A 26,235-nucleotide genomic window follows, 5' to 3' on the forward strand; every position below is an offset into this window, starting at 1 on the left:
CCTGCTATTAGACCATGATTTTCAGGTAAAGTACACCATCCAAGAGACATAGTCATTTCCTCCCAAGAAGTTACCAACTGTAATTTGTCTGTTTGCGCATGGATATCTGTGCAAGAGTGAATCTTCACTGTTGCAACATCTCCAACTCTATCCTCACCCCTGTCATATGTGATTTGTACTTTGTTTTGTTTTGTGTTACCAGCATTTCTCCAGGAATGTATTAGGCACTTGCTCCAGTCTCTCTAGATCTGAAATCACGATTCTGAGACTAACTGCACACTTCCCCTGCCTGTAACAATTTTACAACATGGCCAGAATGCTTGCTGCAATTCTTACTGTCACATACGAGATACAGGGAAAGACAAAGATTTTGACCATTAAGGAGAAAATTAAGCCAGTGGTATTTATAGCAAGACAGGGAGGTACCTGTAACATTAACAGAATAATGAAAATAGATTGTAGAATCTATTTTATTTGATATGGCTCTTCAAATTTCTTCTTTGTGTAATTTTTCCTAGTTTTATTAGGGTTATTCAGGATTTGTAGGTATGACTTGGAGCACTTTCTAGCAGAAACCTTGTAATCATGAGACAGGTTTTTGTTTTGTTTTTGAAATTTTCCTAGTTTTTTGTTTGCTTGTTTTTGTTTTGTTTTATTTTGTTTTGTTTTTTTATATCCTTACTGTTGCTAGGCACTGCAATCCCACAATCATTGGTTTGCTTTTTACTCTTTTTTTTTTTTTTTTGGTCAATACTAGTACAATGACAGAATTGCTGTGCAATTTTTTGTAATGTATCTTTATTGTTGAAAATATTACAAATGTCCCCTTTTTTTTCCCATTGACCCCCTCCACCCTGCACTCAACCCTCTCCCCACCCCCGCCAGGCCTTCACCACATTATTCTTTGTGTCCTTGGGTTATGCATATATGCATATAAGTTCATTTGGTTAATCTCTCTCCCCCGACCCCCACCATCCCGCCTTCCCTCTGAGATTCTTCAGTCTGTTCTATGCTTCTATGTCTCTGGATCTATTTTGTTCGTCAGTTTATTTTATAGAGCTTTATGATTCTAGCCTCATATTTTGGAAGAAAAAAGTTCTTCACTAGAGGTGGTAGCATTTCTAGCAATTTTATTTATATTTCATTTAAATAATTTTTTGACCCATCGAGAAAAATGCATCCTTTTAACATGTGTTTCACTGTGAGGGCTTCTAGGATGAGTATTTTCATCTAGTAATATCGGGATAATTTTTACATACAAAGTAACTTATGATTTCCAAATTAACTCCTTGATCTTGGCCACACTGTTTTGAATGATTATGTTCAGTCTTGCTGTTCTAGATATCACTATCTGCATTTTACCTCTATGTACTAAAACACAAGGGTTTCACTGTTATTTTTTAATATATAGAGAGTGCATTATAAAGAGCTCACGCAGCTAAAATTGCTCATACTCTTGGACTAGCATTAACCAAAGTGCGCTCCACTAAATACTTCTCTTGGATAATAGTTACTTGAGGGGAAAAAGAGCTGGTAGGGGCAGCAGTGGAAGGCAGTTAGGGGCAACCAGGCCAGCAGGGGAGGGCAGTTGGGGGGAACCAAGCTGGCAGGGGAGGGCAGCTGGGGGCAATTGGGCCAGCATGGGAGTAGTGGTGTCAATCAGGCTGGCAGGGGAGTGATTAGGGGGTGATCAGGCTGGCAGGCAGAAGCAGTTAGGGGCAATCAGGAAGGCAGGCAGACAAGCGGTTGGGAGCCAGCAGTCCTAGATTGTGAGAGAGATGCCCAACTGCCGGTTTAGGCCTGATCCCACCAGCAGTCAGGCATCCCTCAACGGGTCCCAGATTGGAGAGGGTGCAGACTGGGCTGAGGGACACACATCCCCATGCACAAATTTTGTGCACCGGGCCTCTAGTCAACAATAATAAGACAACAACATCACTATAACAGGGAAACACTGTTTTTTCCTCACTGTTTATATGCAGAGACCATGCCTTTTCATCACTGTAGCCAGTGATTCTCAATTCACATTGATAAGATCTCTGCCCAGTGACATTTCATCTCACTTTTTCCATCTCTCCTTTTGCTGTACAGATTATTTCTTAAGGTCACTTTTCCTACCATGTTAAATTCCTAAAGCAGATATTTATTTTTTGCTCTCCTTTGCAATAAAATCAATTTTTAAAGTGTATATTTTCTGTGGATATTCTTAGTAAAAATACTTTCACTTAAATTGTATTTGGCATTTACATGGTACCAGTTTGCGTGCGTGCGTGTGTGTGTGTGTGTGTGTGTGTGTGTGTGTGTGTGTGTGTGTGTTTCGGAGTGTTCATACTGGAGTGAGATGAGACTGATCTAGATTCTAACTGATAGTGTGAAATATCATTTGTGAACAGGAAGAAATGTCCTTACAATAGGAAGAAAGGAAGGGATAGGGCGAAGGAGGAAGGAAGGTTGAATTCATGATTTTGATTTCTAGAGCCATTTCATTCTCAGTATACTGTGCAGTCTGTTACAGTGTCTTTCAGAATTAAAACTGTATTCGTTTGTACTGGAAAAAATTTCAGATTCCACAGGACTCAGTATGAACATTTTCACAATACAGATTCTAGTACCTTTCCTTATTATCATGACCTTCTTCTGTTTCTTGTAAGTTAAAATCAGAGAAAGTAAACTTGGGATGAGATAATGTTATCTTCCACCTCATCTTGCTACCTATAAGCCTGAAAATCGGCATTCAGAGAAACTGCATAATCTACCTCCTGCTCTCTCCTGTTAGCAGCTTGAAATTTCAAAGTGGTGACTTTCCCAGGGCACAGTACTTACGGTCCATCGGCCTGTTTTAGGTTGAGTGGCTGTATTAGACCAGCAGTAAAGAAATACAGGGTCCACACAACATTCACTCCACAGTATTATGCAGGCCATGCAACACTGCCTTTTCTTGCAGATGACAACGCAATTTAAAAAAGAAAAAAAATATTCAAATGGAGGATGGAATTATAAAGAAAAGTCATCTCACTATGTACTAGGCTTCAAAAAAGTATTGTTTAGCTTTTAGCAATTGTAACATCAATATATTCTTAGCTACTAGAGGAAAAATGTAACAGGGAATTTACCTTAACAAAATCATCAGTGAAGGCATTTCTTTCAGATTAATAGATATAAAAGTATAAAATAGCAGTTATCTTTAAGCTATCCAAACTCTTTTACAATAACATCCTAACTTCAAGAAGATGGGTTTATATGAACAACTGCCATACTTTCAGGTCACTCTGACAAAGAATCTAAATTTAGATATTTAAAATGAAAATTTCTGAAGAATATCTGATTAGAATTTTTTTTAACTACATGCTATTTTTCTTTCCATCATTAGGAAGGATTTTCTTTACCACTGAAATACATCTATTCTGACTTAAACACACCGAATTAAACAAATAAACTCAAGAGATATTGCATATTTTTATTCACAGTGTTCAGAGCTGAAACTGTTGAGCAGTAAGAGAAAAGCTGAATATTTCTCACTTCTCACTGCTAAAACTCTGCTTTGCTGTCATGAATTACCCTGAGAAGGAAGAATACCATTCACTAGAGTAGAAAATGTTGGAAACCAAAATAACACTGTGAAATTGGCAGTTATTATTTCCACTCTACCAATACTGAAACAAAAGAAGACGAAGTTGAACCACTGAAAAACTTGACCAAAGCTCAGTTAGCAATGAAGTTATAGAATTGAGATACAGACTCTCATCTTTCTAAATCCAATTCAGTGACCTAAAACATATAAACTAAATCCAAAAGCAATTTAAAAATAAAACAACAACAAAAAAATACTTCCCTAATTTTTTCAAGTTATACTCCTAAATATATGTAGGCCCTAAAATAGTTTTATATGCTCTTAAACTACATCGGTAATAATTATACCTTCTCATTTTTTCCAGTAATCACAACAAAATTAATTAAGTTAATTTTCAATTTAAATAAAGAAATAATAATAATAGAAAAGTGGGATAAAAACATAAAACAAGAAAGTCTTCAAAGAGAATAGTTTCACCAATGGATCATGGATATATGACAATTTGTGGAAAAATAAAAAGGTAAGACATCAAAAGCTGTTTTGCTACTAGTATACATGAGCTCTTCCCAAGCACTTCTTTAGCAAATGTGCTTAATTAAGGCATACAAGAATTAAATTAAGTACTAACATAGCAGCTGAGTAAGTATATGCAAGTTGGGCACTCTAGATCTAAGTTCTTAAAAATGTATTTTGTAGATGTTTTCATTATTTTGGCTCACCTTTAATTTTACTATAATTTGTTAAACCCAAAGATGAAAGGTTTGCATATTTATTTGGATGAATTTCCTGCACATGAAAACAAAAAGTGTCTTATTTACAATAGAATAAATACATAATCACACTTCTATAATTAACAATTGAGAAAATAATTTAAAAATAAACAATTGCTATTTGAACAACATAAAAGACTAATATATTTTTCTATATTAAAATGTATTGTCCCAACGTCCATTTTTTCTGCTATTTGTATAGGCACTCCGGTTTATTATGGTTTTGGTTTGTATGATATATATATATATATTTTTCCATTGTTGGATTTTTGCTTTTAAATCTAGTCTACAATCTCTGCCTTTTAATTAAGGTATTCAAGCTATTTATAGTTGATGTAATTTTTCTATTATTGCATTTTAATGTATCATTTTATTATTTGTTTTCTGCATGTCTCATCTTTTTTTCTGTTTCTAATTTCTTTAGTGCTAAATAAATATTTTTGTGTATTACTTTAATTATTTTTCTATATTTTTGAGGGTTTTTTTTTTAGTAGTTTCTCTAGAAATTACAATATGTATTCCAATTTATTTCAGTATACTTCATAGGAATACTAACTTGATTCTGATAAAATAAAATAATGTTGATTCAATATAGTTTAATTTCCTCTTTTGCACCATTATTGCCATATGTTAGATCTATATCTATATATATAAAAGCCAAGTGACCGGAATGCCAGAATGCCGGAACACCGGAATGACCAGAACAACCAGAACGACCAGTCGCTATGATGTGCAGTACAGTGGCCAACCAGCACAATCGGGTCCCCGATCGGCCACCCCAACCTCCCACAGCCCCTCCCCGTGGCCGGCCCGGCCCTAATTGGAGACCCCTACCTCGATCAGGTGCGGGGCCGGCCGGACCCCACCCGTGCATGAATTCAGGCACCTGGCCTCTAGTATGTTATAATACAATATAGGGTTATTATAATTGCTTTGTATATTCTGATTTTTTTAATTATAAGAAATTGTAAAATGCATTTGTAAAATCTTTTTTTACAGGCCATACTTACCATACATGACATTCTTCATTTCTTCCAAAGGATTCTGTTGCTCCTCAGGTGTCATTTCCTTTTAGCTTGAAGGACTTCCTCTAGCATTTACTGTACGGTTTAGCATTTACTGTAAAGTCTAGCATTTACTGTAAGGTAAGCCTCTAGCAACAAATATGCCCAGTCTTTATTTTCCTGGAATATCTATATTTTACCTTATATTGAAAGAAGAGATTTGCTGATATAGAATTTCTGGTTAAGAGTTTTGTTTTTTTTGTTTGTTTTGTTTTTTCTTTTTGTACTTTTAATGTCACACCACTGCCTTCTTGAGTCCAATCTGATTCTGATGGTAAAGTAGCTACTGATTGCATTGAAGCTCTCTTGTATAAAATGAGTCCTTTTTGTCTTGCTGTTTTCAAGATTTTCTTTTTGAATTTGGATTTAAATAGATAGACCATGGCTTGTTAAAACTATTATTTTGTATTTGTACTATTTAAATTTGTTAATTAACAGTTTTCATTAAATTTTAGATGTCTTTTTCCATTATTTTTTCACTGATTATTTTTTCTGTCATCTGGAACATGCTGTGGAGTCTCTTTTCATTCTGTCTTTTTCATTCAGTTTTGTACGCTTCTACTCCAGAATTTTTATTTGTTTATTTGTCATAACTTCTATATCCTTGCTGAATTTTTTATTTGTTGATCCATTATTGTCACACTGCCATAGTTTTCTTTTAATTATTACCATGGTTTCTGTTATTTCTTTGAAAATATTTAAATAGAACATTGGAAGTATTTTTTCTACTAGACTTAACACTTTTGGATACTCAGGGACAGATACTATTAACTGTTTGTTTGTTTTTAATTCCCTGTAAATGTGTCACAGTTTCCTGTTTGTTTTGGGTTTGTTTTTGTTTCTTGTTTTTTTTATTTCTCAGTAATTTTTAATACCAGTTTTTAACAAATAACATCTACCTATAGAAAATAATGATATCTATATCTATTGCTATTAGATTATTGTATATTTTGTAGCATATCTGGATTTTGATATCTTGCCCCAATAGTAGCTATTTTTTGTTATGTATTTCTTTATTTTTGTTTTTAAAATTTTCCTGGACATAATCTGTGACATCTGTCTCCATTGTAGTATGTGGTTAGTCATGTCTCTGCTCAAAAAATTTTTTTATTCTTTTTGTTTTGTTTTATTTTGTTTTGTTTTAATTTGGCTTCCTAGGAGATGCCCCTGTGTCTGCGTAACCTAGTAGTCATTGAACGATTGCAAGGAAGTTGTTCTTAAACACTTTGAGCAAGTAGGGTTTCTGTCTTTGGCAGATGGATCTGTGCCTGGGTAGAGGAACACATTCAATGGTCATGCCATTTTCAAGTTGCCCCAATTTTACTTTTCCCTATAGTCCCTTTCAAGTCTTCTGCACATATACATGTGGCCACAGGATTGACCAGGAATGTTTAAATATCTTGGGACTCTTCTAGTGTCAGCTAGACACATACACAGCTTCAGCCAGAACATGTTTGGCCCACTCACATCTCAGGCAAGTAGAACGGAGGAATTAGCTCTCACCTGTTTGCTTGCCTTCAAGAAGTTAGTTCCACTAACAATATTGATGGAGATGGGTATCACCTAACCTTCCAAATAGAAAGGCTGTCAATCCTTATAGCTTTGCAGTCCTGACATAAACACCGCACTGAGCTGGAGTAATGGCTCAAACTCCCACTGTTCTTCTCTAAAGTCTGTCAAGTATAAATGTTTCTATACTTGTATGCCTTTGACTAATTTCCAGAGCAACGAAGTAATAGCTTTTGTCAATTTGTGACAATATGTAGCTATTTTTTGGAGAGAGTGCCTGCCAATCTTAGTTATAACAAGAAGTCTGACTTTTTAAATTTGTCTATATTTTGCAATAACATGAAGATAAAACAAAGAGTAATCCAAATATCTCTTCATGGAAGAAGCTGAATAGTTATAATGAAACATAGAATTATGTTTATAGTATCATGCATTTTTGTTGTTTTTCCAACACGTCAAACATAGAAACACATTTTAAATTCTAAATGCCACCTTATAAAAATAACTTGAATGTAAATTTGCTGAAAATTCATGACAAATGGAAGGACAAATTGGTATGTGAAAAAAGTATTTTGAAAAATGTAGAAAAGTTGTGGATTAATTCTAAAGATTAAAAGATTGAGTCTAGCTAACTTACATATAAGGAAATATTCAAAATCATATGTACTCATAAAAATAGAAATTTATGCACAACAGTGTTATAAAGATCTCTGAAAGATTATAAGAAATGGAAACTAAAGGGCAAAGAATGATGAAATGTGAATATTATACTCAATAAGCCACTAGTAATAGTGAGTAGACATGTTTTGAAAAACAATGACAGCATCTTTCCAAGAGAAAGTATTATTAAAAGCATATACAGCCACACTTGATTCTGACTGTGCCATAATGAAAAACTTTTAGAGAGAGTTGACAATGACTGGGAAAAGATGTAAAGAAAGCATTTAGGAATCAATGTTAAATCTAATGCTATCTAAAAAGAATAAATGGTGCCCTAGCTGGTTTGGTTCGGTGGATAGAGCATCAGCCTAAAGACTGAAGGGTCCCATGTTCGATTCAGGTCAAGGGCACATGCCCAGGTTGCAGGCTCAATCTCCAGTAGGGGACATGCAGAAGGCAGCCAATCAATGATTCTCTCTCATCATTGATGTTTCTATCTCTCTCTCCCCTGCCTTCCTCTCTGAAATAAGTAAAAATATATTTTTAAAAATTAAAATAAAAAGAATAAATGGCTTTGCCCCCAAAGACTAAGATAGCAGCAATGTTGAAACAATATATGAAGTGTTCAAAAGACTAATTTAATTAATGAGAGAGATGGGAGAGTTTTGTATTTACTGTATTTTTAAGAATCTGGCTAAGCTAAAATTAATGTATGACTTTTTTAGTTTCTAAACAAAAATAAATTTAGAAATGCATAATTTAAAGAAAAGTTATAGCGAAATATTTGAAATCTTACCTAGAGGGGAAATGAGACATACTAAACTGAGGAGAAAACTTTAGTTTAGTTTTACCTGAATAACAATGCAGGGAAATAAATCATTATGGTTTTGGGTATTTCTTCTATAATTAATGTCCTGTAAGATATATAGAGATGATTAGGAAACTAAACTATTATATTGCCATTTGAATCAACATAACAAATATGTTATAGTATGCTTTATAATTCATGAAACATGCTAACTATTCACTGAAGACAGCCTTACAAAAGATCATGGAGGAAATTAAAAACAAAAATCCTTAGGCCTGTAATTACATAAAGACTGGTTTGTAATATAAATCAACTAAAGGTAATATTAACTAAACCATAATTTTCTAATGTAACATGAATATTACATAAATACCTTTAAAACTCTTATATTAGCTAAACACATAACAAAAGTGGATAGTGGGTTTTCCTAAACTCCCGATACAGTCATTAGTACTATTACTTCTTGAAAATGGCCACAGTCTATTATGAAATTCTCTCCCTCCAGTCCATACTAAAAGATTATTCACAGGATATGGAATGCCAAAAGAGCTGCTAAGTGATACTGGAGCCCAATTTACGTCACTGAAGCTCCAAACCTTTCTTAGCTCAAATGGAGTGAAATATATTCATTTTGCACTACACAGGCTAGCTGCTAATGGCCTCATCCCGCACTTTGGACAGTTGTTCATGTAAGCACTTTATGCTGAAAGTGAGGAAGCTGTACAGTGCAACAGAAGCTGCCTAATGCTTGTCCTTCTGCTGTGCTGAGGCTGTTCACTTATCATCACATGAACTTCCTACTCTGTGACTTCTGGTCAAAGATGAGCACTGCCTTTTTCAATCTTAGAAAACCAGAAAAACCAACAAGATCATTTAGAGCAAGGTGATTTGGAGAAAAAGGCATTAGAAACTTGGACATGAGAACACATTTTTCAGCTGCCCCTTCAATATTTGTTGTTTTGTGTGCCTAAGGGAAAAATAGGACTGTTCCTTGATGATAAAAAGTGAAGTAAACTTAAATGAAGAGATGCAAAAAAAGACGCAAAGAACAATAATGAATGCCCATTCTCTTATCTTCCAATTACAGATATCAGTAAACTGTATGGATGGTTTAGAATTATTCAGCACGAGTTGGTGGTTAGGACTCCAAATGAGGTTAATGGAATTCACCTAAAGGAAGTAGTTTATGATACACCAGGCAATGTAAAAAAAAATCTTGAAAGTTTTCTTTTGCTTCCATTTTTCTTTTTCTTTTTTTACTTTATTTTTATTGTTGACACTATTACAGATGATCCCCTCCCCCACTTTGCCCACCTCCATCCAGCCCCCACTCCACCCTTCCCTCTGGCCATCACCACACTGCCGTCTGTGTCTATGTGTAATGCATATATGTTCTTTGGTTAATCCCTTCCCCTTTCATTCATTTTTAGTTTTTTAAATTTAAGTATAGCTAGTATACAATATTATATTAGTTATTTTCAGGTGTACAATATAGTAGTTTGCCATTTTTATGTTACAATATGATCACCCCACTAATTCTAGTAATTGGATTTAAAATCCAGAAAATGTTATGGTTATTTCTAGCAAGAGAAACTATTAGTTATATAAAGATTAATCCTACATAAAATCTTGTGAGGGATTTAAATTGCTAAAATAAAGGCACCTGTGTCTATGGATTAATATATCTGTACCTTTAATCTGCGAACACTGTTGTGCCAGAGATTGCCAATTGCCTTGACCAATATTTATTCTTCTTTCCACCTATAAAAATAGGCATTGTGATCAAGTACATGACCACCGAGCTAACTATGACATTTCTAAAATCCATTCTTGCCAGGTAGAGTTATGTGACCAATTCTGGCCAACCGCGTATGAGCAGACTTGAAGTATGAAACCTCTGCAGCATGACCTTTTCTTTCCTCTTTCAAGCTTCTTGTGGGCTATAAGGTGGACGCAGTGACTAATTTCAACCAAGTTGATGAAGTAATAGCCTAGGGATGTCAGAAACAAAGGAATGGAAGAGCTTTATGTCCTTGATACTTCTGGGTACCTCGGCAATTCTAAATCACCTGCCTGAAGAGTTTCCTCATGGTGAAATGAATGTTTATCTCATGTCAGCATTGCACTTAGTATACCTGGTCACCGTGGCCTGGCCTGTATCCTAATATAACTTGTGATGAAGGTAGTCTGGGAGACATATACGAACTCCTTAGTTTCAATGATATGAATAATGTGATTGCTTACAAAGTAGCCAGGATATTTGAGCACTGGGTATTCTCATGGTTTTCCATAGTAGACAACTAAGGGCCAATAGCATTTAGGAATACCAACACTTTGTTCCAGGCTACATATCTGCTAACCTGATACATACTAAGTGCGATTGTTATTTAATTCAATAGAATAGAAGATGCATGGTGACAATAATGTTTTTATGCTTGTCCAGAAATGTTTGCCATCTCCTTTGATTACATTAGACAGTGCTGTTTGAAAAAATATGAATTTGAAGAATGTCTCAAGCACTCCTCCACCCTATCCCCTTCTTGGTCTCTCTCAACAACTTGCTTGGAGTTTTTGCCAAGGATTTACACATTTTAAAAACAAGAATTTTTGACAGTACAGGTGTTCTAGACATGATTAATGATGTATTCCAATGGCCTTCTCAGGATGCAAAAGCTTAATGGAAAAGCAAGTTTTGTCCACTGCTGCCCTACATGAGAGGTGGAAACATCTGTAGGCTGAAACATTATAAAGTGATTTATTATAAAAAAGTAAACTTATAGTATAAGTATGTACGTATGAAATAAGTATTGTATATAGTATAATACATTTGAAATAGAACAATTAACTTTGCTTCTGCTTTGACTTTGTGATTTTCTACATTGATGGGGTCTACAATTCCTCTCACTACTCTTCACCTCTAGATTTCAGTAAAATTTGTTAAATGATAGCCATGTTGAATGAGATTTAGTGCCATTGAAAAGGTCATTGCTCTCTCTACTATAATCTTCATTTTAAAAGTCGCCTTTTCCAGGTTTTCTTTATTTGATTTGTAAGTTTTGGTTGGGGGGGGAGGGGAGGGGAAAGCTGAAACTTTATTTGCAAGATAATGTCAGTTCCTTTCTGGGAAATAGTAATAGTAATTACAACAACATTATCCAGCTAAAGAGGTTCTTTCTTTTTTAAGAACACTCTGTCAGTTGTTTGATACTAAAATTCCTCTAAGGTACACATTACTTTTCTTTTGGAATTTTCACTGGCACATGTGATGCTACATTAAACAAGAATTTGAGGGAGGATTTCTGATGGGTTACAATAACGCGTGACAGAAACAGGTGTAGTCCCTGGGACTTCGGACAGGCTGCGGGTTCTGAGGCAAATACTGTGAGCAAATCACAAGGGAGCTGCCCCCTGGTGGATTCCAGCAGAGAATTTCTGGTTTTATCTATCATTTCAAAAATAGAACACCTCCTCCACTGCCTTATGTTAGTCAAATTCGAATTCTTGTGTGTTCTGAAGCTGATAATATTAATTGTAACCTACAGCGTTGGATCTGGTCCAGACAACTAGAAATTAATTCAGGGGTTCCTGCCCATAAAGGTCTGGTTAGAAAAAATGTGGGGGTTTTTCAGCCAGGCAGAAAGAAATCTAACACCATCTAGCCAAAGCTCTCCCTGCTTAGGCATAGGTGTGGCTCAGACAAGCAAGCATGTGGTCTCATAAAAGATTTCCAGGGTTCCGATGGAAGCGCTGTGAATCGCCTCATACATAAGCGAGAGTCAGCTAATTCCCCATGGCTCGAGACATCCTCTCATTGATTTATGATGATTCTGCCGCATAGCCCGCTAAACTGCTGAGGATGTGCAGTGAACTCTGAGAGCTTAGTGAAACCTGCCTCGTGGACAAGCCATATATCTTTTTAATAAAAATATTTTCCACGCTCAAAATTCTACCTTTTTCTTCCCTACCTGATATTAAAATGTGTGCCCCGGGTTTCAGGTGTCCTTTGAATCATACATTATGCACTTTCATTTTCAAAAGCATCAATATTTAAGAGAAATGACTTATCTCCAGGATGACTTCTTTGGAAAGAGTTATTTTCCCCTTTATCCTTGACTTTTTCTCTTCTACCTATCTCCTAAAATTTCTTTTTTCTCACTCCAGGTTTTTCCCCTCTTAGAGAACTAGCCAGCTCGCCCTTTAATTTCATGTGGAAGCCCCTTGCTCTTGCCTGGCCTGGCCTGGTTTTCTAGATGCCTGTGAAAGTGAACAGACCCATTCTACCCAGTCTGTGACTGAACGTAATTCTCATACGCCATACCTGATCCCCAAATATATAGCACATATGCTGTTTGAAATAAATCTACCAAGTTAGTTCGGCTATTGTCACATGTTTTAACTTAAAGACATAGTATGAACCCCCAAAGACATATCTTAATTTTTAAGTTGGATAAGGACATTTTAAAAATCTGATGAAGTGAAATGAAAGCATAGACTGGAGAAGAGAGTTTGATGATGAAATAACATTTTTTAATTCACTAAATTGAAATGAATTAATAATCTTATGAGGTATAAAATACTAACATTTAGCAATTCTGTCTCAACTGTTATTTAGTAAGTATAAAATCATATCTATGTTTTTGATTCATGGATATGATAGATTTTATTAGTTTCTATTACTATTACCTAGTTAGTGAAAATGCAAATTTCACCTTATATATCATCTTTCAGCCTAGGATCTAAATAGTGTGGCTGCTTATTTTTTTCTACTTAGCTTTGAGCTTTGAATAGTAACCTATATGTGGGTTTAAAATCATTATTTTTACCTTTACAAAACCATGGAATTCTCCCTTGCGATCACAGGATAGATGCACTCTCTAAATAATCCTTTGTTTTCTAAAGGAGATATTGCTTCAGGCTGTGGGATGTTCACGTTGTACAAGGCACAAAGAGAAATGGACTCTCTGTCTAGACCATTGTACTCAAGCATTCGTTTTCAAGAAGGACAGAGAAGACAGACAGAGGGGGAGTAAAACATAAGCAAGTAGAGTACGTTTGCTTTATTTTCTATTTAGGGGCACACATACAGGATTTCTTTTTTAATGCACACCTGTATCTGGGTCATAACATTTAGAAACCATGATAATAAAAATGAGACAAATTGTGAAGCTTTTATTTTGTCAACATATCACAATTAACCTAATCTCCAGAAATATAAGAATATATAAGCTAACAGATAAAAAAATCATTTTTAACTTTCAGTATCATTTGTGTGAATAAGACTTACATTGTGCAATTTTAAGTATCATTTATACACTAAAGTAAGATATTAAAACTTTTCATAATATTTTTAACTTTTTAACTAAAAAAAAAAAAAGAGTGCCCTATGGCTTTAAGAATATTCCCTGAAATGAGTAGAACACACTAACATTGGTGGTGGAAGGAAGTTGAAGCATTATTGCAAAGTTGTGTCAAGTCAAAGAATGTTTATTTTAATCAGTCAAACAATATATATCAAAGTTATGCTATAAATATAATGAACATCAAATATAGCAAGTAACTAGCAAATATATTATTTCTATCAATATCTATCAATTATATTATTAACTATCTATATTCAAATTCAATTAATTATACTTTCAGTATCTTATGAGTGAGGAAACCAAAAAGCCCTCAAAATAAATAAAATGTTTTTCCCATATTTCAGATATTTGAGCTAACAAATTGATACCTCTTTGTGTTTACATGATTTACATATAAAGTGTTACCATAAATTATAATTATGTAACTGAGCAAGATGTAGTTCTCATTTAATATAACACCGTTCAAGACAAAAATAAAATAAGGTTCATTCTTCAATGTTAATTATAATTCAAATAATCCCTCCCATTAGAGGATTTCTTGACTACATCAAATAGTGAGGTAAGCATACCATTTATCTAAGGTGTCTAACCTTTATTATGAAAATTACTAATAGGAAATATAGTAGACAAAATATTCTGTTTCCTCAAAGTGATAACTCAGATATAATCATGCAAAATCAAGCATGAAAATTACATTTTTCAAACCAATATCTATTAATATGTTCAAAATATAATTAAATTTTTAAAAGATTATTTACACATCATTTTTCAAGTCTGTGTCCATGAAGTTCATTCTTTTAGTATGTTAAGAAATGCTTACCAAATTTTTATGATGTCTCTTTTAATGAGGATCATATTCACAAATGGACTTCTAGTAGACACTGAAGGGATATTAGAATTCATTTGAGCACATTAGCAACAGAAAGTTGATGATATAAAAGATATTAAATAGAAACTAAAATAATATCAGAGGCCCTGTCAATTTAGAGTGGTGTTTTCAGTACAAGGAAGAGGGAAAATATAAAGATGGCATGGCTGCCAGACCTACCTGAGCTCAGATAAGAAAGGAAAGGATGTGGGGAAAAAGAAAGGCTCCTCCTAGGAAGGCTAGTTCTAGAGCGCGGCGGGATTCCCAGCCTGTTCAGCAGCACTAGTAACAAGGCAGCCCTCTCTTTCATCCCTTCCTCCCGGGAGAAGAGAGACCTTGGACGTCTGCCTTCCTTACTTGTTCCACCCTTAATTACACATACAGTTATACCATATTTATCTCAGTTGATTTAAATATCTATTAATTTTACTGCTGACAATCTTACTCTTCTATGTTCCATCTTAAAATATAAGTCGAAAATAATATTTTAAAATGAAAACACCTCAATTGATTTTTACTTCAGACCAAGATCAAATGAAAATGATCAAATTTACCTTTCTGTCTGTAGCAGACAAAAGCCATACAAAATGCATGAACAATCATTTGTAAGACACTTGGCATCAGATAAATGAGGAATAATGATTCCTGAGAAATTAGAACCAAATGAGGTGAGACCTCCAAGTGTCCCAGCTTAATGCCCTGGAGAGTTTCCACCCATGGCACAGGAGGAGGAGCTGAGATGGAACCTGGAGCATAACCTGAGTTGAGGAGATGAACCTAAGGGTCTAGTTAGATCCAAGTGCCTACAGTTTGCAGGACAGAGTACTAGAGAGGAGAGATATGCACAGAGAGAGGAGTTCAAAGATATGCGAGGGTCCCCTCAAGTAGTCAGCAGTATACTGATCAGTTTGTACGTTTGAGGACACTACTTGAGACTAGGGAAAGAAATAGGAAAAGATTAGAGGTAACTGTGTCCAGCTCACACCCAAGGAGAAGAACAGTGTCTGTTGCCATCAGCCAGATTTGACAATATCAAGATATATGGGGCATGGTGGGTAAAACAAAATAGAGATGGTTTGCTTCAGAAATGGGACATAATTAGGCCTAGTCTGAGCCTTGCTCCACTCTCACCTAAGGACTCCTAAAAGCAAGTCCCAAAGAAGGGTCAAACCATTTCTATGTAATCTGATTGCATCCCAGAATAAACATCAAGAAGATTAAAAATATATATGTCCAGAACCCTACAAGGTAAAATTAGCAATGTCTACTATCCAGTCAAATATTACTAGGCATACAAAAGAAGCAGAACAAGATGAGCCATGATAGAAAATTCCATCACTTGAAACTGACCCAGAAAACTGACACAGATACAAAATTATCAGACAAGGACATAAAAAAGCTATTATAATTCTATCCTGTATGCTCAAAAATTGAAGTAGAGATATTGAAGATGTATTTTGAGAAACAAATTGAAATTTTAGAGATGAAAACTACCATGTCTAAGATTGAAACTACACTGAATGTGATGCCAGACTTTGAAGACTTTAATTATCTGCTCTAATATTCATAAGTTATAATAACTTTTTAAACTCCAGTTTACTATTCTATAAAAAAAGACTAATAAAACCTAATTAAAAGTATTGTTGCCAAGATTAAAATAGGATAATGATGAAATGAGATGATAGTGTAAACCACTTAGCGTGGTGTCTGGCACACTGTAAGTATGCAATGATTTTGAATTTATGTTACTCCCTGTTCAGATTAATTGCTGGTTTCCTAATGCTTGAGGAATAAATTCCAATCTTTATTTTGGGTATTCAAAATCTATACAATCTGACTTCAGTCTTTTTTGGTCAGCCTGATTTCTATGTTACTTTATATAACTACTAGAGGCCCATTGCACGAAGAGATTTGTGCAACAGGCCTTCCTTCCCTTGGCTTCCAGCACCGGTTTTCCTCCGGCACCCAGGACCCAGGCCTTTGCTCCCACCAGAGTCTGCCATCTTCATCTTCACTGCTTTGCTGCAGACTCTGGCCAGTCTGCTGTCTTGGTCCTCGCTGCAAACTCCGGAGTCTGCATTCTTCGTCTTCACTGTGGGGCTGAAATGCAGCTCCTGTAGATCCCTTCGCCCCCCACCCCCCGCCCTCCCTCTCATAGGAGGCGTCCTGCCCTGCCTGGACACTCCACACCTGGAGCAGCTGGGTGGCCGCCATCTTTGTCCTTCTAATTTGCATATTCCCTCCTGATTGGCTAGTGGGCATATAGCAGAAAGATGGTCAATTTGCATGTTTCTCTTTTATTAGTGTAGATATTTTAGTCAAACTAAAATTTAGTATTCTCCCTGTATATCCCACAATTCTTTGCCTCACTGCCTCTTATAGGCTGAATTGTGTCTTCCACAAAATTCATATGTTGAAGTTTTAACCCCATTATTGAAAAATGTGTTAGTATTTAGAGATACAGGCTTTATAGAGATATTTAAGTTAAAATGAGGCCATTAGTTGGGCCCTAATCCAATATGACTGACAATCTTTTAAGAAGAGGAAACTTAGACACAGACATATCCAGATGGAAGACACTGTGAAGACACAAGGAAAAGACAACCATCAACAAGCTGAGGAGAGAGCCCTGAAACAGCAGACCCTCCTCTCATGGTGCTCAAAAGACCAACCCGCCGACACCTTGGTCTCAAAATTCTAGTCTCCAGAAAAGTGACAGTAAATTTCTGTGGTTTAAGTCCTCTGGTCTACAGTGTGTTGTTGCAGCAGCCCTAGCCCTAGCCTGCCTTATTCACCTTTCCCCTTTTACCTGCCTTCCCTGTGCACATATCCAAACTATGAACTTTTATTCCAGATTTAGATGGATCTGCCAATTCTCCATATATATATATATAATAATAAAAGCATAATATGCTAATTAGACCAGATGTCCTTCCAGATGAAGCCGGGACTGCAAGGGAAGCCCGGGGCCCGGGTGCCAGAGGGAAGCCAGTGCTGGCAGCCGGGGAAGGAAGGCTTACTCTTGCACTAATTTCATGCATTGGGCCTCTAATATATATATACTAGAGGCCCGGTGCATGAAATTCATGCACGGGGGGTCCCTCAGCCCAACCTGTACCCTCACCAATCCGAGAGCCCTCAGGGCATGTCCTGCTGACGGCTTAGGCCCGCTCCCTGTGGTTCTCTGCTCTCTGAGGGGCTTGCCTGCTCCACACCATAGCGATGGGCAAGCAAGCCCTGCTGGGTGCTGCCTACAGCTGTGCTTGTCTGCTCCCGGGTCGCCGTGTCAACAGCCAAGCAGGCCCTGCTGGGTTCTGCCTGCAGGCCCACTTGCCTGTTGTGGGTTGCCAGCAGCTACCGCCAAGCAGGCCCTGCTGTCTGCTGTCAAGCTGCACCGATGCACCCATCCCCAGGCCCACCCTGAGGTTGCCTGTCCAGCCCTGCCTGGCTCCCCGGGCCCCACAGCAGCTGCGGCCGCTGGGGTCTGGCCCTGCCTCCCTCTTTGGCCCTTGAAGCAGCCTCGGCGGCTGCTGACCAGGCCCTGCCCCAGTGCAGCTACATGGAGGCGGGTCCGTGAACGCTGATGGGGATGGTCCGGGTGCCGCCGCCGCCGCCGCCGCCCCCGGACCCGCGAACGCTGATGGGTCTCCCCTCAGCGGTGACCCATCCAGCCGTTGAGAGGTGCAGGGGGCGGGACTTGCGAGTCCCGCCCCCCAGCCTCCGCCGCCCAATCGTGGGCGTAGCGGAGTGATGGTTATTTGCATATTACTCTATTATTAGATATATATATATTCTCCCACTAAAATGTAATCTCTTTCTCCTCAGAATCCTATATAAAATCTATATATCTATGACACATTTTCTATATCTCAAATTATCATTACTTATCTGCCCTATTACTCCAACTGGACTGACATTTCTTATGAATCTACCTCTGATTCATTTTCATATTCCCTGTGGAATCAAGCAGTTCCAGTAAGTGGTAGAATCTCCATTAAGATTTTCTTGATGAGTTAAAGCATAAGTCACATTTAGAAAACAATTCATATACATATATATCTATGTGAGTGTGTATTTGTCTAATTTTAAACTGTGTCTTCTTTACTGGGAGAGTAAACTCTGAACATAGAAAATTGTATGTCTAATGAAAGTGTTCATTCAACTTTCAAAAACACCCATACTCTTAAGCAGTAACAGGTTGGTTTCCTAAATGCATTATGGATAAATAATACATTTTTAAGACAATTTCAAAAGAAAAAATATTTAGCAATTTTGTGAATTTTGATCATACTTGTACTTCTATTGTCAGTACTAATAACCTTAAGCACAATTCATCTGCTTTCAGACAGTAATTCTGCCACTTCCCTGAAGGGGAGCATCATGATGCTTTCTCTAATGCACAATATTTCATCTCTTTTCTCAAAGTCTCTTTATTTTGGGTCATCACCACCACCCCCATATTTACCCAGTGTTATAATTTATCTCCTGTTTTCTTTACCTTTAGAGCTATCTTATTTACATTCTCCCACAAATCAACAGAGAAAAGTCACAGTCCAAATCCTTAATTACTTTACATAATCAAAAGCTGAGAGGACAAGGAGAAAAAGGTTTTCCAAGATTCACCTTGAATTGCCTATGCTATGAAATCTCTCCTCACTGTGCCACAGGTAGTTTTTGTCTTCATGCTTCTTGTCTCGTCCCTCTTGAGGGGAATAATAAAACAAATGGAAGATTTTATAAAAGGTAAGTTTTCACACATTTTTCCTACCATGACTAAACTTGAAACCCAATAATTAAAAGAAAAATGTCCTATGAATATTTTGGATGTTTGTCTCCAGTATATAGCACATGCTTGATACATAATGGGCTCATCATATGTGGAAGTGCACTAGTGATTCATAGGCTCAAATTCCAATAGAGAAGGCAGGATGCTGTAGGATATACTGTTTGTTATTTATTATTATTACTAGAGGCCCAATGCATGGATTTGTGCACTGGTGGGGGGACATAGCCTGCAGGGATCAGCCTGCTGTGGGAGCACTGCTCATCCTGGTCAGCTGAGCAGCTGTGGAACCACCCTCTGAGCAGCTGCTCCCGCTGTAGGAGTGCCGCTCATCCTGGTCAGCCGAGTGGCACTCCCACTGTGAGAGTGCACTGACCACCAGGGGGCAGCTCTTGCATTGAGTATCTGCTCCCTGGTGGTCAGTGTGCATCATAGCGGCTGGTTGACTGGTCATTCTGGCACTCAGTTGCTGGACTTTTATATATATATAGATTACTACTACTACTACTACTACTACTACTGCTGCTGCTGCTACTATTACTATTTATTGTTGTTGCCCTGTTCCCTTGTTGTTGTTTTTTAATTTTTTAAATTTTTTAGTCAAGTATTTCAAAGAAAGATTGATAACTGATGGCAGTGGCAGTTTCTTTTTTCTCTTCTTTTCCTTCATCTTATTCTTCTCCCATTCTTCTTCTTCTTATTCTTATTGTTGTTATTATTATTATATTTTTTCAGTTGTCATTTTTATTATTTTCTATCATGATCTCTAAATGTAGGCTTACATGTGAATTTTTAAATATAAATAACATCACCCAACCAGTTTGGCTCAGTGGATAGCACATCAGCCTGCAGACTCAAGGGTCCCAGGTTCGATTCTGGTTAAGGGCATGTACCTTGGTTGTGGGCACATTCCCAGTAGAGCATGTGCAGGAGGCAGCTGGTTGATGCTTCTCTCTCATCAATGTTTTTAAATCTCTATCCCTCTCCCTTCCTCTCTGTAAAAAATCAATAAAATATATTTAAAATAAATAAATGTAAATAACACCAATGTCCTCAGTGTAGGATATTAAAAAGTAAAAGGTTTATTTTTATAAAGCCCATAGTCCCCTAGGTCTCAATGAATTACAATTATGCTCATCAAAATTCCCTGCCCTTTTACCATGATTATTTGACCTCCAGGTAAAGGTATTTTCTTGCGGTTCACCCAGACCTCAGCTGCCTCCAGAGGTGGTTTCTCACTTTCTAATTTGCAGACTGTGGTTTATTGACATGTATGGGGTTTTCAATGGCAAGTAAAGAGTTCTCAAGAGGGTGAAAATTCTAGGATCAACCTTCTCTTTACAATTAAGTGCTCTATATTTCAGAATATTTTATGGCTATTTGCAATTCTAAATTAGTGCCCACTCCATAAGGAGCCCACTGTGATTGGGCTTCTGGAAAGAAAGATGCTGTCATCAATGGGAGCTACTGGCTACAGGACCTGAGAAGCTTGGGCCCCTAATCTGGCAGATCCAAAGAACTAGGTAATGTCTCTGAGACTGAATATAAATCAAGATTATGCTCAGGAATATGAATTTCTAACATAGAAAATAGTTCAAAGAAGATGTAAGCCTAAGTAGGTAAGTTCCAGGCAGAGTCCAAAGAGGCAGGGGAGACATTCCGTGAAGATCCAAATAACAAAACATGAGTGGACTTTCATAGAGAAAACATGGTTTGGAGGCCCAACAAGTTCAGAACATGGTATAATTCTGGAGGCCAGTTATCTGATAATGAGAGTAGAGAGGCACAAGCCCAGTGACTGGCAACTATGGTATCATGTTAAAGTAGGACCAATCATAAAATATTCTTATTGATAATAAAGGGATAATATTTCCTTAATTTCTCCATGTTTCCTTTATTTTACTCAACTTTGCTCAAAATAAAGAACTGAATAAAGGTTGATCTTAGGCTGATACAAGGCTCAGGAAATGTAGAGGCAAACTGCTGGGGTAAAATGAAAGGGAGAGAGCAGAAAATTCAAGATTCCTCTCAGGCTCACCAACTCCCTTTTAAAATAGGAGTGGCTGCTGGTGCTTTGCCTAGATTCCCTTTACTAGGTCAATGCATCCATCACCTATGAGCCATGAGTGTTGACTACTATTAGGTACAACTGCACACTTCTATAGAGAACTATCTCCTTGGCTGGCAGAAGCTGACTCACTACAAGATATATGAGAACTTAGCAAAAAAAAATAGCCACTGACTCTGGCTGATATGGGGATGCCAAATTGCATCCCAACCTACTCACTTCAAGGCAGGACAAGTCTGTGGTGCCATCCACATTGCAGAGCTCCATATGGGATGTGGTTCAGTCATGATGGTCCCTGGCTTTTTATATATTAGGATGGGAATAATAGCATTAAATTTATAAGGTTTGGAGAAGAAAGGTTAATCATATTTATGTTAATTGTAATAGTTTGCATTTGTGCATCAAAAATCACATTGATCATATTTCATGTATCAATTTATTCATTACCCTTTACTAAGTTCCTTCTATATATGTGGCACTCTCTTGCATTCATAGTATAGAGGTGAATAGATACAAATAATTTTCTTATGAAATATAGAGGATTCAATATAAGAAAATAATACAGTGATTTATATAAATACAATGGAACAATAGTGCAGAAAATGGGTGTAGTAATGTGGTTTTAATCCTCACTAAAAACCTATGTATTTTTCAGATGAGAAAACTGTGGGTTAGAAAGGTTAACTCCATTATTCAATACCATACAATCAATCAGAAGTAAAAGAAAGTGCAACTCCAGCCGTGCCTGACTTAATGGCTAAGCTATAATATCTCACTATATATAATAGGTACCATCTATAGTAATAACAATATTGAATAACTGAACAGCAAACCACCCCACCAACTGAATCTCTGAGACAGCTAATATTTAAAAAAGCAATGCAGTTTATCCTTAGACTTTTCATTCAGGATTTCAGGAAAGATCCCTGTTATTGTGTTAACCTGCCAGCTTCTCAAAAGAGGAAATAGAAGAGAAAGATCTGAGAATTAGTAAGTGTACTTTCGACCTAGGATTAAACGCTTGTCTCATGAATAAGTTTGTAAGTGTTTGCTCCTCTTCAAATTATTGAAAAGTTTGAGAAAGAGTGGTGCTAATTATTTTTTAAATGTTTAATAGAATTGACCAGTGAAACAATCTGGTCCTGGGCTCTTCTTTGTGAAGAGCTTTTTGGTTACTACTAATTCAATCTGCTTACTTGTAATTAGTCTGTTCAGATTTTCTATTTTTTTATGATTTAGTAGTGGTAGGTTGCATGTCTCTAAAATGTATCTATTTCTTATAGATTATACAATTTATTGGTGTATAATTTTTATAATAGTCTCTTATAATCTTTTTTCCCCTGTGGCATCAGTTATAACAGCTTTTCTTTCATTTTTGGTTTTATTTATTTGAGTGTTCTCTCTTTTATTAACTTACTAGCTAAATATTTGTCAATTAAAAATAATAGAGAGGAAAAACCTAGCCATTATATAAAGGATGCCAAGTTCTGATGTAGTAACTCCCCTTCTCTACATGGTACCCTGTGGTCAGAGGATTATGCAATGACTTAGTTTGTCTTCTGATAAAATATTTTATCTTCTGAGAAAATTATTTTGCCACTGTAATGAATAATTATTCTCTTCGACTGGAAGTATGTTACATCTACATAGTTGAAAAGAAGTATTCTTATTTTCTATCAGTCTAACAAAGCCTTTAGGTCACTAGAATATTTAGTTAAGATAAATTATCTATATATATAAAAGTCTAAGTGACCAGCCGACCGGCTGACCGGCCAGTAGCTATGACGCACACTGACCACCAAGAGGCAGATGCTCAATGCAGGAGCTGCCTAGCGACAGCAACTTTGCAGAGTGCCCTCTTGTACTCAGGGACCCTTCGGGGGATATCAGACTGCCAGTTTCAGCCTGATCCCTGCAGGCCAGACTGAGGGACCCCACAGGTGCATGAATCTGTGCACCAGGCCTCTAGTAATAACATAAAAAAGAAATAAATGATAACATAAATAAGGAAAATTATATTTATTGAGGCTAGTTATATTCAAATATATTCTAACATCTTTGCTTGACATCATTCTCTCTCTTTCTTATTTTCTTACTTTAATGGAAAAGTGCATTCATCATAAACTCCCAATGCTAAATAAAGAAAACAGATAGCTGGGTTCTTACTTCTTTTAAAAACAAATGCATGTTAAATGACAATGGAATTCAATGACTTTTCTTTGCTGAATTAGGTGAGTGTAGAGGGAAGAAATTTGGACCTAGAATTTAGAAACAAATACTGTTTTCACCGAGGTCTAAAACAGATTTAAAAAAACAACAACAACTAATAAATGAATGAGCTACTCTGTCTAGTAGGCAATACCTTAGTAACTTTATTTTGTTATAAAATAGTGATCTTAAATAATTGTGGATCAATGAAGGTCAATTCCATATTTTATCAAAGAAAAGGATGGAAAACTAAGTGGAGAATCCAAAAATATATTACATTGGTTATCTATTGCTGTGTCACAAATTACCTCAGAACTTAAGCAACACTTATTATCTCTCTGAGTCAATAATCCTGCTGTGGCTTAGTTGGGTGTTCATGGCTTAGTGTCTCTCAGAAGTCTGCAATCAAGGTGCTATCTTGGGCTGCAGTCATCTCAACTGGAGGGAAATTCACCTCAAAGTTCACTCAGGTGGCTATTTACAATTAAGTCCCAGGTTCTTGCTAGCTGAAGGCTGGCAGTATTGGCTCCTTGCCATGTGGCTTTCTCCATAGGGCTTCTCACATCTTGGCAGCTGGTTTTCCCCAGAATACAGATTCCGAGATAAAGAGCCCCAAATGGAAGCCACAATCTTTTTTAAACCTGATCTTTGAACTGACATCCTATCAATTCTGCTGTATTCAATTCATTAGAAGTGAGTTGTCAAATCTAGCCATACTCAAGGCAACTATTATACAAATGTGTGAATATGAAGTAGGTGTCAGAGATCTTAAGGGGCAATCTTAGAGTCTGCCCAGCACAGATAGTATCTTCTTATGAACCTCAGTGGTAATAGCTATATTTCCCTTTCCTCTTAAACATCTGGAAGCAGCTCATTGTCTTCTCTAATATCTGGACATTATCAGAGAATTAAAAAATAAATAGTAGAGCCCAAGGGTAAGGATAAGTAACTCTAATAGTGTAGTTGTATTCCAAACCTCAGGACAGACTGAAGGGGGCATATCTATGTCCTCTGAGATTGTCATTAATTTCCTAATATATCATAGCAGGACTCATGTCTTTTTTACATATCGAAAAGACTTTGATTTCTCTTTATTTTCCTTTGTTTTTTCTGAATTATATCTTTTTTTTAATTTTATTGTTGACAGTATTATAGATGTCTCCCATTTTCTCCTTGTTTGCCCCATCTTAATCTTGACTCTTTACTCTTTGACCTTCATTGGAGGGCATTTACCATACATCATCACTATCTAGGCAAATTGGGCAGATGGAAAGCTTTACAAAAGGCAAAAGGTCTTGGTCTCTGCTAGATTTGGCTTCTAATGAGAGGAATTAAGGGAGAAATGTTATTCCTTTGTCTGATTTTTTAACCTAGCTAAATATAGCCATTTTTGTCTGAGGTCGTTAAAACCTTCTGTAGATTGAATTTCTCTAGGCACACTCTGGGTACACATACTTCAGAAATAAATTTAGCCACAGCAGAACCCACTGTTATTAAAAGATTAAAATATGTATTTTGCATTTTATTCAGGAGGTTTGGCTGTTCCCATCAGCTAACAGTAGGTTTACACTGGGGACTGGTTCTTGTCTTTTCTGCAGCATTTAAATCCCAATTCTAATGACTAAAGAGTATAAACCTATAAACATAAACTTTTAATGGTTTGAATACGGTTGAAAACAAAAAGTTCTGTAGTTAAACACAATTATTTTGCAGGGCTCAGTCTGCTTAATGGCTCTTATTTCTCACATGCAGTTCATAATTATGGGGGAGGGGAGGAAATAGCAGTGTAGAATTTTAATAGCAAAGTTTGCTTTTACAATTTTCCTACTTTTTTTACTCTAAAACATCAAGCCTATTTTGTTGCCACTTTTCTTCCTTTAAAAACCTTCATTAAATTCTAAAATTCTCACCCCACTTGTGAAAATGCAATGATAAAATAAACCAGTAGCAAAGTTGAATGGAATCCAGTTCTAAAATCCCCTGCCTCACTCAGCTGCTTCTTAGATACCTGAAATGTGCTGCTTAATTTAGAAAGAAAAATTGCAGTGAGGCTACAATCCTGCATTTCAGAGACAAGGGAGCAGGAAGTGATTTGCAGGTGACTGAAAGGTGGTATTTGCACTTAGGATTTCCTGAGCTTTCCAATTTTAACCTTGGAGCTTACGTATCTTTGATTTTAAGAATTAGATTCAACCCATATTCTGGATGTCTCCCAACTTTAGAGGTGCATCTTGGCTTGGGATGAAAAAAAAAAATGCTCAGCCCTAAAAGAGGAAAGAACAAAACAAAATGTAAAGGAAATAAATCCAGGCTACAGTTTAGCTGTCCTGTGAGCCCAGGACAAGGAGCTGAGTAACTTAACCCTTGAAATGAATGTCACAGAGAAAGAGTTCTGGAGAAGATTCTATTGCCTTTGCCATTTTCAAGCTAAAAAATAAAATAAAATTCTGGAAAAGCAATATGAGAAAACATTTTATTTACAAATTGTATTTCAAATGCTATGAGTAAATATGGCAGAGTTAAATGTAAAATATTTATAGTATTTGAATGAGTAAATGTGTATAAA

This window comes from Eptesicus fuscus, chromosome 2, assembly GCF_027574615.1.
Source record: "Eptesicus fuscus isolate TK198812 chromosome 2, DD_ASM_mEF_20220401, whole genome shotgun sequence".
NCBI lineage: Eukaryota > Metazoa > Chordata > Mammalia > Chiroptera > Vespertilionidae > Eptesicus > Eptesicus fuscus.